This window comes from Octodon degus, unplaced genomic scaffold, assembly GCF_000260255.1.
Source record: "Octodon degus isolate 3935 unplaced genomic scaffold, OctDeg1.0 scaffold00119, whole genome shotgun sequence".
Lineage (NCBI taxonomy): Eukaryota > Metazoa > Chordata > Mammalia > Rodentia > Octodontidae > Octodon > Octodon degus.
In genome coordinates this window covers 5,791,422-5,801,489 of record NW_004524695.1, presented here as the reverse complement: position 1 = coordinate 5,801,489, position 10,068 = coordinate 5,791,422, and the positions used below count along the sequence as shown (strand labels likewise).

At 40.5% G+C, this 10,068-nt stretch overlaps 1 long non-coding RNA gene across 1 annotated transcript in view; it reads left to right on the top strand.

The window, feature by feature from the left end:
* The first annotated feature begins 1,629 nt into the window (after positions 1-1,629).
* Positions 1,630-10,068, top strand: part of LOC111812272 — a 175,402-nt gene continuing 166,963 nt past the window's right edge. The window contains exon 1 of the long non-coding RNA XR_002817822.1: positions 1,630-1,736. This is a non-coding gene — a long non-coding RNA (uncharacterized LOC111812272). The remainder of the gene's footprint in view (positions 1,737-10,068) is intronic.

Here is a 10,068-nt window from a genome sequence, read left to right as displayed (position 1 = left end):
ACTGTTGACCCTTTTGTTGAATCAAAATCCCAGATCCAGCCTCAGGATGCTGTCAGAGGAAGAGCTGATGTGCTGCCTGACAGAGCTACATTGAAAGGTGGAGAAAAGCAAAGAGAAGCAAAGGTCATAGCCTGGGTCATTTGAGAAAGACTGGGAAGATGTTATCACCATCTCTACTTTATTGTATCTGAGCTGTTGTTAAGTTTTCTATATTATATTCCAAGCAATGATAAACCTTTTTTAAAAAAAATTATATTTAGAACAGGGTTTATAAGGGTCTCACCACACAGATCAGACTCATAGTGATTCTCCTGTTTTCAGTCTCCCAAGCGATGGGATTACAGGTGTGCGCCACCATGCCCAGTCTCAATCACCCTCTCAGCATGTCCTGGGGGCAGGGCACACCTGGGATTGAACCCTGGTCCCCTTATCTGCCTAAGCAGGTACTTTAGTCCACTGAACTATCTGGCCAGCCCTAAAGATATACCTTTGACAGATGCTACTCCTATGGCTGGAAGCTCTGTTAACATGAAGATGAAAAAAAGTATATCGTGAACTCAAAAGATTAGAATTCTGGGTTTTAGGTACTTTGATTTGTATGATCAATGTGGTGGATTAACTAATGGTCAACTTGTAACAACCAGCTAACCTGTGTCTGGGTGTGGATGGGCACCAGAAGATTGTTGCCAACAGCATAAAAAACTGGAGGGGAAGACAGTACCCTGTTGATTTTCCTAGAGAATGTTGTTGTGTTGATTTCCCTGATATAAAGTCAGCTGTTCTTGTTGGAGGATCTCAGGAACTCATGTCACTGACGATGGCTGCTAATCCCTTTCGGGGAGCTCAGGTCCTTACCTTGAGCGTCGTTTCCTGGTTTCAGTGAAGATCCCCTGGCTTGATGGTACAGATCCTTCATCCCACTGGTGCAGACTTTCTAACTTCCACTGCTAACCTTTGTGTCTTTCCAGTGTAGGTCCTTGATACAGACTTGAATGAGACATTGTCATGGGTTCTAGGCCTCCAAATGGGCTCAGTGAGGGAATTGCTGTGGGTTCTGTAGCTGGATGCGTGGAGGACATTGCCATTAAATCCACACCCTCAGATAGATTCTTTGGGTCTCTAGTCATGGTCAGATTGCTTGTACTTTGAAGCATTTGACTTTTTTGGGGGGGAGTATAGTAAAATAATTTTACAAATCATGTATCCTGTTTTGAATCTATTCCCTTGTAAGCCCTGATTACAACAATCAAGCTGTGAGTATTTATTTTTAGAATATGTTTATATAACCATTGTGAGCTTTGTACTCGCAAATCATGGTCCTCCAGCATGGGAAAGCATTTTAAGTACCATATCTGATAGGTGGAGCTCCTTACTCAGGTGGGCATGACCTGCGTGTGAGGTGGTGGGAGGCTCCTACAATTCTTTTTCTTCTAAATGTATCATGCAGCTTGGTTGTCTTAGGAAATTTATCATCTCATAAGTCATTTTGAATTATATGTTTCAGGACATCCATAAGGACAACATGATATCTGTATGAACACCCTGGGACTCTAGTTGAAGTTATTTTGTAGATATATACTTACTTCTGTGTACTAAGGTTGTTTGGTTTGTTCACTTCTTGAAGATCTTTGTGTTTGTTGCCTGTCCCAAGATTCTGGTCAAGATGTGAAGTCAGCAGTCTTCAGGGGCTGGAGATTCAACTTCAGCTCTGCTATTTTCTGGCTTTGTAATATCAAGTGAGTCATGTTAACTCCTATGAAGTCTCAATGTCCCTAATTGTAAAATGGAAAATAAAAAATTCTGCTTCCCTTGTTGAATAGTTATAAAGGTCAAGAGTCATAGGAGGAGCTGTCTGGGAAGGGCTTGGGATAAACCACTGTATCAGTTGCTATTTGGTAATCTGGAATTATAGTAGGTATTTCCTCTTTGGCTTTGTCCAGGTTATTGGTATAGAAGTATGGCAAAGCAAATGGACCATAGACAAAGCTCTGCCTCTGTGGACCTTCCAAAGAATGACATGGATTGGATGTGGACAGCATTCTGCTTCATCATTTGTTAGCCTAACATGCCACCCTAGTGTTCAGCCCACTGTCGTGCATCTTGTCCTCTAAGTTGTCGTGAGAGTCCTTCTACAGTCCCTATTCCAGTCCGTATATATTACGGTCACTGTATTTCCCTGATCTGTTGTATTGCTGTTCTTGTCAGACAAGGAAGTGAGTTTGGTTTTTCCGCTGTTGAACGCTTACTGCTGGCCAGGAGTGCTTCTGTCTTTTCAGAGTCACCAGCTACCACTTTTTTGACCATGTGCCAAGAACCTCATCTGGGATCAACATCACAAGTGCTGGTGGTGGGCAGGACGGGGATTCTCTCTTCCTTTTGGCTTTTCTTCCTCACCTGTTTGAAAGTGGGAACTTTATTCCCTTTATCTCCTGTCCTCTGACACAAATTCTGATTCTTTGTTCAGCATTTCCAAGAAAAGGAATTGCAGAGCAAGTACTCTTGTGTCCAGGTAGCTCTCACATTGCCGTTTTGGTGGCTTGTCTCTCGTTTTTGCTGAGACGGTGGTAAATTCTTAGCAGCAGTAGGGTGCGTTCATGGTTGTAAATTCATAATAGTTAAAGTTTCATGTACTGGAAAGGCCTTAGCAATGTATTCTTATATGTTAAAAATTCATTCCAAAATCCAGTTTTGCCTTTAGTTCCTATATGACAACAGAGCCAGCAATGTAAAATGCCAACCTATCATTAAGTATATCATAAGAATACAATTAATTTAACTGTTGGAAAAAGCTGAATTTTAAAATTTTTGTTTGTTACAGAGCCCAGAAAGGTCCATTAAGCAAAAATTTTACTTGTTTCCATTTAACGTGAGTAGTGTTTTAAACAAGATACTAATATTTTTTTTAAATAGCTATTTAGTGAAGAAATACTGTGATTGGGGCCACATATCGGATGTTTGACTTTTGTCACCTTATTTAGCACAACTGGCCTACATGGTAGGCTTTGCACAATTTAGAAATGAGAAAGCTAAGCTTTGACAACTTTAGTGAAATATTTAGATGATGAGCAAAAGTTTGAGTTCAGATCACCTGACTGTGGGGCCTCACAGTCTCCCATTACATCAGCGTTCCTTTTAATGATGTTTTCCATCTGACTTTTACAACTTCACTTACTTAGTATTGAGAGGACCATGCTGCGTGACCTTCAGCTTGGCTCTTGTCAGTGGGAATTGCTTTAATAAAGCTGTATTTTATTAATAAGTTGAGTGATTTTTGAATTGGACTGCTTTATAAATTTTAGATTAAAGAAATTTGGCAATGAAAAAAGAGCTGCCTTTATCAATTCCTGGTCATAAATGTAGAGATTTAAATCGGTGGTTCTGTCCTGTAACACCATCATCCAGTACCCTCCATAACAGCTTGGTAAGGATGCCTCGTTAGAAGAAATCAGTCCCAAAAAAAGGAAACAAAAAATCAGTCCTTCTTTGTCATTTTGATAAGCATTAGCTGTGAAGGTGTGATGTTTTAGAATGTGTCTGTAGGCCAAAGCGGACACTTAATTTTGTAAAAATCTGCACCACAATAAGAATATTTCAAGATCCATAACAACAAAAGGCAAAGCTGGAGGCCATGGAGATGGCTCAGTAGAATAAGTGCTTGCCTGGCAAGCGTAAGGGCCTGAGTTCAATGCCCGGTTCCTCAAAAAGAAAAAAAAAAAGCAACAAAGAAAGGAAAAAGGCAAAGCCTTTCTCACTAGCCTTCTTCTAGTCAGAATTAATTTGTTTTTCTAGCGTAAGAATCTAAAAGTACTTATGTCCTTTCATCGAAACATTCTGGTCCCATTGCCAGATGCTGTAGAAAAGCTCCAGAGAGTGTATTCTGTGTTTCCCAAGGCTTGGTTTGGAATTTAAACCATTTTAATAGAGAGCTGCATAAGAAAGCTCAGTGTAATGCCTGAAAAATGTTGCAGATTTGGTGCATGAATCTGTTTGCTGGCTCTGAGAGAAGATTTCTGTAAGAATAGTGCAAAGGATCCTGGGAAAGAAGAATTTTCATTAACACACGTTCCCCGAAGGAAGGCTTGCAACAGTAGGAACACAATCAGACCAACAGTGCTGTGCACGTAACACTGCTCATAGTATGTTGTCAGAGGTTGCATTTGTGGAATCTTATTCAAAAAGGCGATTGCCAACATGCGAATGCTTACCATAATTACTAGAATTACAGCGTGCTATTTCCGTAATACTTAGGAAAAACTCACTTTGAAAGAGGTTCAAAATTAGACCTAAATGTCCTCTCTACTTAGCTGTGCGATACCAAGTATTTAGGAAAATTTATGCTACTTCCAGTACATGTTTATCCGCAGGCTGAAAAATTTTAAACCATTTTTAGCCCCTTCCTTCAAGGATATTGCCTGGATTTTGATTTATACAACTTATATAGGTCAAATCCTTGACTTGGAATTCATCTAAATAAGGTTTACTTGTGAATCTTGCTGTTTAAATAGCTTTGTAGAAAAATGTGCTTAACTTAATGGTTTTCCCTAAAGTAAGACAGTAAGCAAGGAAACTTTTTTCAACACGTTTAGGTTATTGTCTTTTTTAGAAATATAAAGATAATTTTCTATGCTTGTATCTCTTGTAATATTTTGGAAACTTTTGTGGGAAAAAAAGGTCAGGTTTTTTTTTTAACCTTTAAAATATAAACCTTGTGGCTAGACAGTCTCTTTTTCTGGACATTCTTAAAGAAATGTCAGACTCAGTCTCATTTAATTTTCTGTCGGGTAAGTTTTAGACTCTTTCCTTGATCTTTTGATGTCTGTCAATACTTGATTCCTGAAGGTAATGTAAGTGATTTGGTTGAGGTGTAGTATTCAATGTTCTAAAAATTGAGGCAATTGTAAAACAAGATTATAGTGCTTTCAATGTCTTTTTATGAACTTAGTGGGTGAGAAAAGAATACTTGTATCTTTAAGAATAAGTTCTTTGCCTATTTTCCTTTGAGTGATAATCAGATCTTCACCTAATTAAAAAAAAATTAGCTTGCCTTTACTTTCTTAGGCAGTTTTATGAGTGAGTGATATTTTGCCTCCATTTAGCCACAGTCAGTGTAGCTATGCTAAATTATGCTATTATTAACTTTATTATTTTAATTCCAAATGTAAGAAAGACCATGTGCTGAGCCATTAAACAAGTCTCTATAATTTAATAGGGATTGAAATCATACTGAGTATTTTGTCTGACAATAGCAAAATTAAATTAGAAGTTAATAACAGAAAGCCATCAAGAAAATCCCCTACATTTAGAATTTAAACAACACACTTCCATATAACCCATAGGTCAAAGAAGAAATCAAAAGGGAAATTAGACTACGTTTTGAAATGATAATGATGTATACCCAATATATCAAAATCTGTAGGAGGCACAACCCAAGCACTACTTAGAGGGAAATTTATTGCTTCAAATGGTTCTGTTAGGAAAGAAAGAGAGTGAGGTTTTAAAAACATAAAGACATAATTGGTAAACCCTTCCAAAAATGCGAGATAAAGATCACCAGTTGCCCAGCCCCAGAAAGAGGGAATGTGCATCAGGAGGGGACTGAGGCGGGGCCACCAAGCTCCCTTCTTTGAGGGCTGTGTTATATTGGTGCCTGTGCTAGGCTGGTTGTGTCTTTCCCAAATTCCTGCGTCGCAGTCCCAATCCCCAGTACCTCAGAATGAGGCTGTGTTTGACAGTATCAACTGTTATGGAGTAGACTGGGTTACCATGGGGCTTGTGGGCAGGCCCTGTTTTTATCTGCCTGCTGTCTTTAAGAACAGAACAGACACTCAGGATGTGTGTGGAATGCTGCTATGTGTAGGGACGCCAGGGGACAGCCACCTGCAAGGCTACGGGAGAGATCTAGGACACCCTAAACCCAGCCTGCTTCCTGATCTTGAACTCCAGCCTAGCAACTGTGAGACAAGACATTTCTATTGTTTAGAACATCCAGGCCACTTTTTTCTTTCTTTTTTTTTTTTTTGGTTTTGCTCAGCCCCCCCGGGGATGGGGCTGGCATGGCATGTGGTGCTGGTGATCGAACCATGGTCCCTGCGCTTTGCCTAAGCAGGTGCTTTAGACCTCTGAGCTATCTCTTTGGCTCCATGCCACAATATTTTTTACTGCCAGCTTAGCAATCAAGTACAGGTTCTATATTTTAAAGGAGCATCTTCATCCTCATGAGTGTCATAAATAAACATTTCTGTACCTATTCAATATTTTACAATTCATTTACAAATGAATAAATGCATAATGTCATACTGATGCCTTCTGTGTGAGAACACGTTAATGACATTTTCAGGATTCCAGTTTTAATGTTTAAATATAAATATTTAAAATGTGATGGGCAGCACTATCACTTCTGGTCATTTTGCACACCTCATGTTTGTGAAAAGAAAAGAAAGATCCGGGTAGAATGCTGATCTCCTGAGCCTGGCCCAGTGCGTGGGAACCAGTACTGTTTCTGTGTGTTAAGGTAGATTCACAGCAGTTTGGTGTTCTTGAAAGGTATAGGCTCCAAAATGTGTCACATGTCATAGACCTCGGGAGCGGGGAGCAAGCTAAATTTGCGGAGGATAGAGCTCTTTCCTGCTGGCCTGAGGTTGAAACATTTTCGAGTGTGATTGTGTTCTTCCTCCTAGGGGCAGACAATTTCTGCTCAGCCTTCCCGCTCCTGCGCTGTTCTCTGCCTTTGGGGGTCTAGTAGCAGCAGCTGCAACAGATAACAAGAGACAAATCTGTCATTCCAGGGCTACTTCTGCTGTAAGGGCCACGTCTATGATTTTTCCAGAGGTGGGTGGGGAAGGGAGAGAAGGGAGCAACTGTTGTTTTTGAGTTAATATGACTTGATTTTGTGGATTTGAGTGGTACTCAGGCTGTGTGTGTGCGTGTGCATGTGCATGTGTGTGTGTGTGTGTGTGTGTGTGTGTGTGTGTCTGCTGTCGGGTAGCGCCTTTCAGAAATAGCTTGCTTAATAAATGCTATCAGGTACTTGTTCTCTGAAAGAAATGAACAAGACAAGCCAAAACTGGTGACAAAGTTTATTTGAAACAGTGAAGGTGGAGGGTAAGGGAGACCCTTTCTGCAGAGCAAAGGTGGCCTGAACAAAAAGAGAGAAAACCAAGCTTGTATAACTATATCTATTAATCTGAGCAACAGATTTAATGATAAGAATGGATAATATAACAACCATTGTTAATTAGCTATTCCTGCTTTGAAAATCTGTAACATATGTATTGTTGTATGTTACCCTGTTTCTTTTTTCTATTTGTTTTTGCTTCTGTTTTTACTCTTCAAAATAAAATAAAATAAAATTTTAAAAAGAGGGAAAAACTCAAAATGAAATACTCTGGGGGGAACAGGGGAGCTACTGTGAGGAGGCATGCGAGTCAGCTCTTCATGATATCCTGTCTCTTATGTCTTCAGCCTCCTGTGGGACCCCCTGAGAACCTCCATACATGGTGTTCTGAGATTTATTCGGTGGGTATAACCGGGAATCTGATCACACTTGCTTCCTCATCTGGCACTTTTCTTGTGTGTGGCAGGAATCGAACTGAGGAGCTTATGCTGGCAGGTGCTGTGCCACTGAGTGATATGCCTGCCCCCTCAACCAGCTTTGCCACGTCCTACCTTTCTGACTTGTGTGTGTTTATGTTTGAGCATGTATGTGTACACATGCGTGTATGCTAACAAGAGCATATAGAAATTGGTACTTCCTGTCAGAATGACACCAACAGCCCAACTGCTGCTGAGTGGAGAACTGCAAAGCCTGCAAAGAGCACCCTGTTAATATTGAGCAATGGAAATTAAATGATTTCTCTTTAAAAATTCTGCCCCTGAGTAAACCTCACTCTGGCTGGCCTTTCCATAGACTGTTCTTTCCCGGCAACTTCTTTCTCTCTCTGTTTCTCAGCCTCTACCTCCTCTTTTTCTTCTCTTTCTTTTCCATTTGCTATGGTGCTGAGAGTCTAGAATTAGAAATGTGCTTTTGGGGTGAATTTCTTTTCTTTTATTATTTTTTAAAATTTTGCTAATTTGTCCAGACTGGACCTGAACCCGTGGTCTCCTGTGTCAGCCTCTCAGAGTGCTGGGGTTACAGGTCTAACCCACCTCGACTCCAGCTCAGAATTTCTTTTAAATATATCTTTGTAGAAGGTGATACATGGGTCTGTGCAAGTCACTGCTGCCTTGTTTAGCTCTTGCTACTGGGGTTGGACTGAGAGTGGAAGCTGGAGAGTGTATTTAGAACAAAACCTATTCCAGGGGCTTCTCGGGATGTGGGGCTCCTCGCTGGGGCTCCACTTAACTCCCAGCCCAGGTTAACCTCATGGTTTCAGTTTGATAACAAGAAATGAAAATAAACACACTCTGAATCATTAGAGTGATCATTTCCTGACAAGATCGACTCATGAAACTTCCCCACCTGTGCTTATACCTGGGCCCCTCTCTAGGAGTCTTTGTTTCTGGCCAATGATTGATTTGTAAATAATGAGTTCCCACAAAAATCAAGCTAGATGATATCATCGTCTGATATAGGCCTGCAGTGAAAAGTGACTGGAGAATCGGTCCAGCCTATCACCCCCAAAACATGAGCATTCCTAGCTCCAAAGGATCTTGGCTGTAGTATCAGTGCCTTCATTACGCTGTGAGGGACAGTTTAGTTGTAACAAAACTGAATCTGTCCCCTTCAATTAGTATTAACATTCTGTTGTTCTTATTCCTTTTCTTGAATTTTTAAAATAAGTTTAATTTGGTTTTCTAGGTATAGAAAAGTCATCGTGAGGAATATATATTTCTAGTTCTGCTTGTGCATAAATGTTGAAAACATGGTGAAATATAGTTGGCCCTCTTTATCCATGGGTTTCACATCTGTGTCTTCAACCATCTGTGGGCCAAAAATATTACAGAGTAAAGCACTGCATCTGCACTGAACATATACAGAATATTTTTGTCATTTTTTTTAAACATCATATAACAACTATTGACCTAGCATGCAAATTGGGTTTGATATTATAAGTAATCTAGTGATGATTTAAGGTGTACAGGAGCATGCCTGTAGATTATTTGCAAATATTATCTCTCCTTATGCCTAAGACTTGAGTGTAGATGGATTTCGATGTCCCCAAAAGTCCTTAAACCAGTGATAGCTGGTGTGAGGTTGACTGATTTAGGTCAAGGGGAATACAGGTGTATTATTCCTTTTTCTGTTAATATAACAAAATACCTGAGACTTGATACTTTATAAAGTAAACAAGGTTTATTGAACTCTCAGTTCTAGAAGAGCAAAGGCATGACATTAACCTTGGCATGGCTCTGGTGAAGTCTTCAGAGAAGACAGCACCAAAGTGGCAGAAGCCTGTTACAGAGGAGAACTGAAGCCAGGATGACCAGGACAGATCCAGTCTTATGTCCCCCACCCCCCAACACACACATACAGCTAGGATCTACTTGTTGGAAGTCCTTCCTCCTAATGTCACCATATCCTGTACCATGCTCTCTATCACTGGGGACAAGGTCATTCCTTGTCCAGCTCGTAGCATGAAGAACATTTGTGCAGATTGCTCCACCTTACAAAATCACATCTAGTTTGTAGCTAGGGTGAGTTCTGTCACACAAACCCTAAAGTAAAGTTGAACAAGGACAAGAGGCCAGAGTGAGAATACTGGGTGATCAGAGATAAGAGAATGGTTACTTCATAAGTACTTGTGACAAATGAAGAGGAATTAGAAAGGATTTAAGATGTGCCACTGCCATCTCCACTCCAAACTTGGTTGACTGCACAATTTGACCTACAGCTGGCTCTCCAAGTGGGCTACTACGTAATGGAAGAACAGTTTCAGAAATAGCTGACGCCTTCTGGATTACTTTCAGGAATAAGTGTATGTCTCAAGTGATTCATTATGGAAACTGAGGCCTGTCACCTCAAGGAACCAGGGTGAAGTGGAATTTGCCCTTTTCACTTAGCCCATGAGGGGGCTGAGGCCAGCTGTGAGGTCCACAGTTGTGGAGGAGAATGGAGAGACCAGGCTGGGA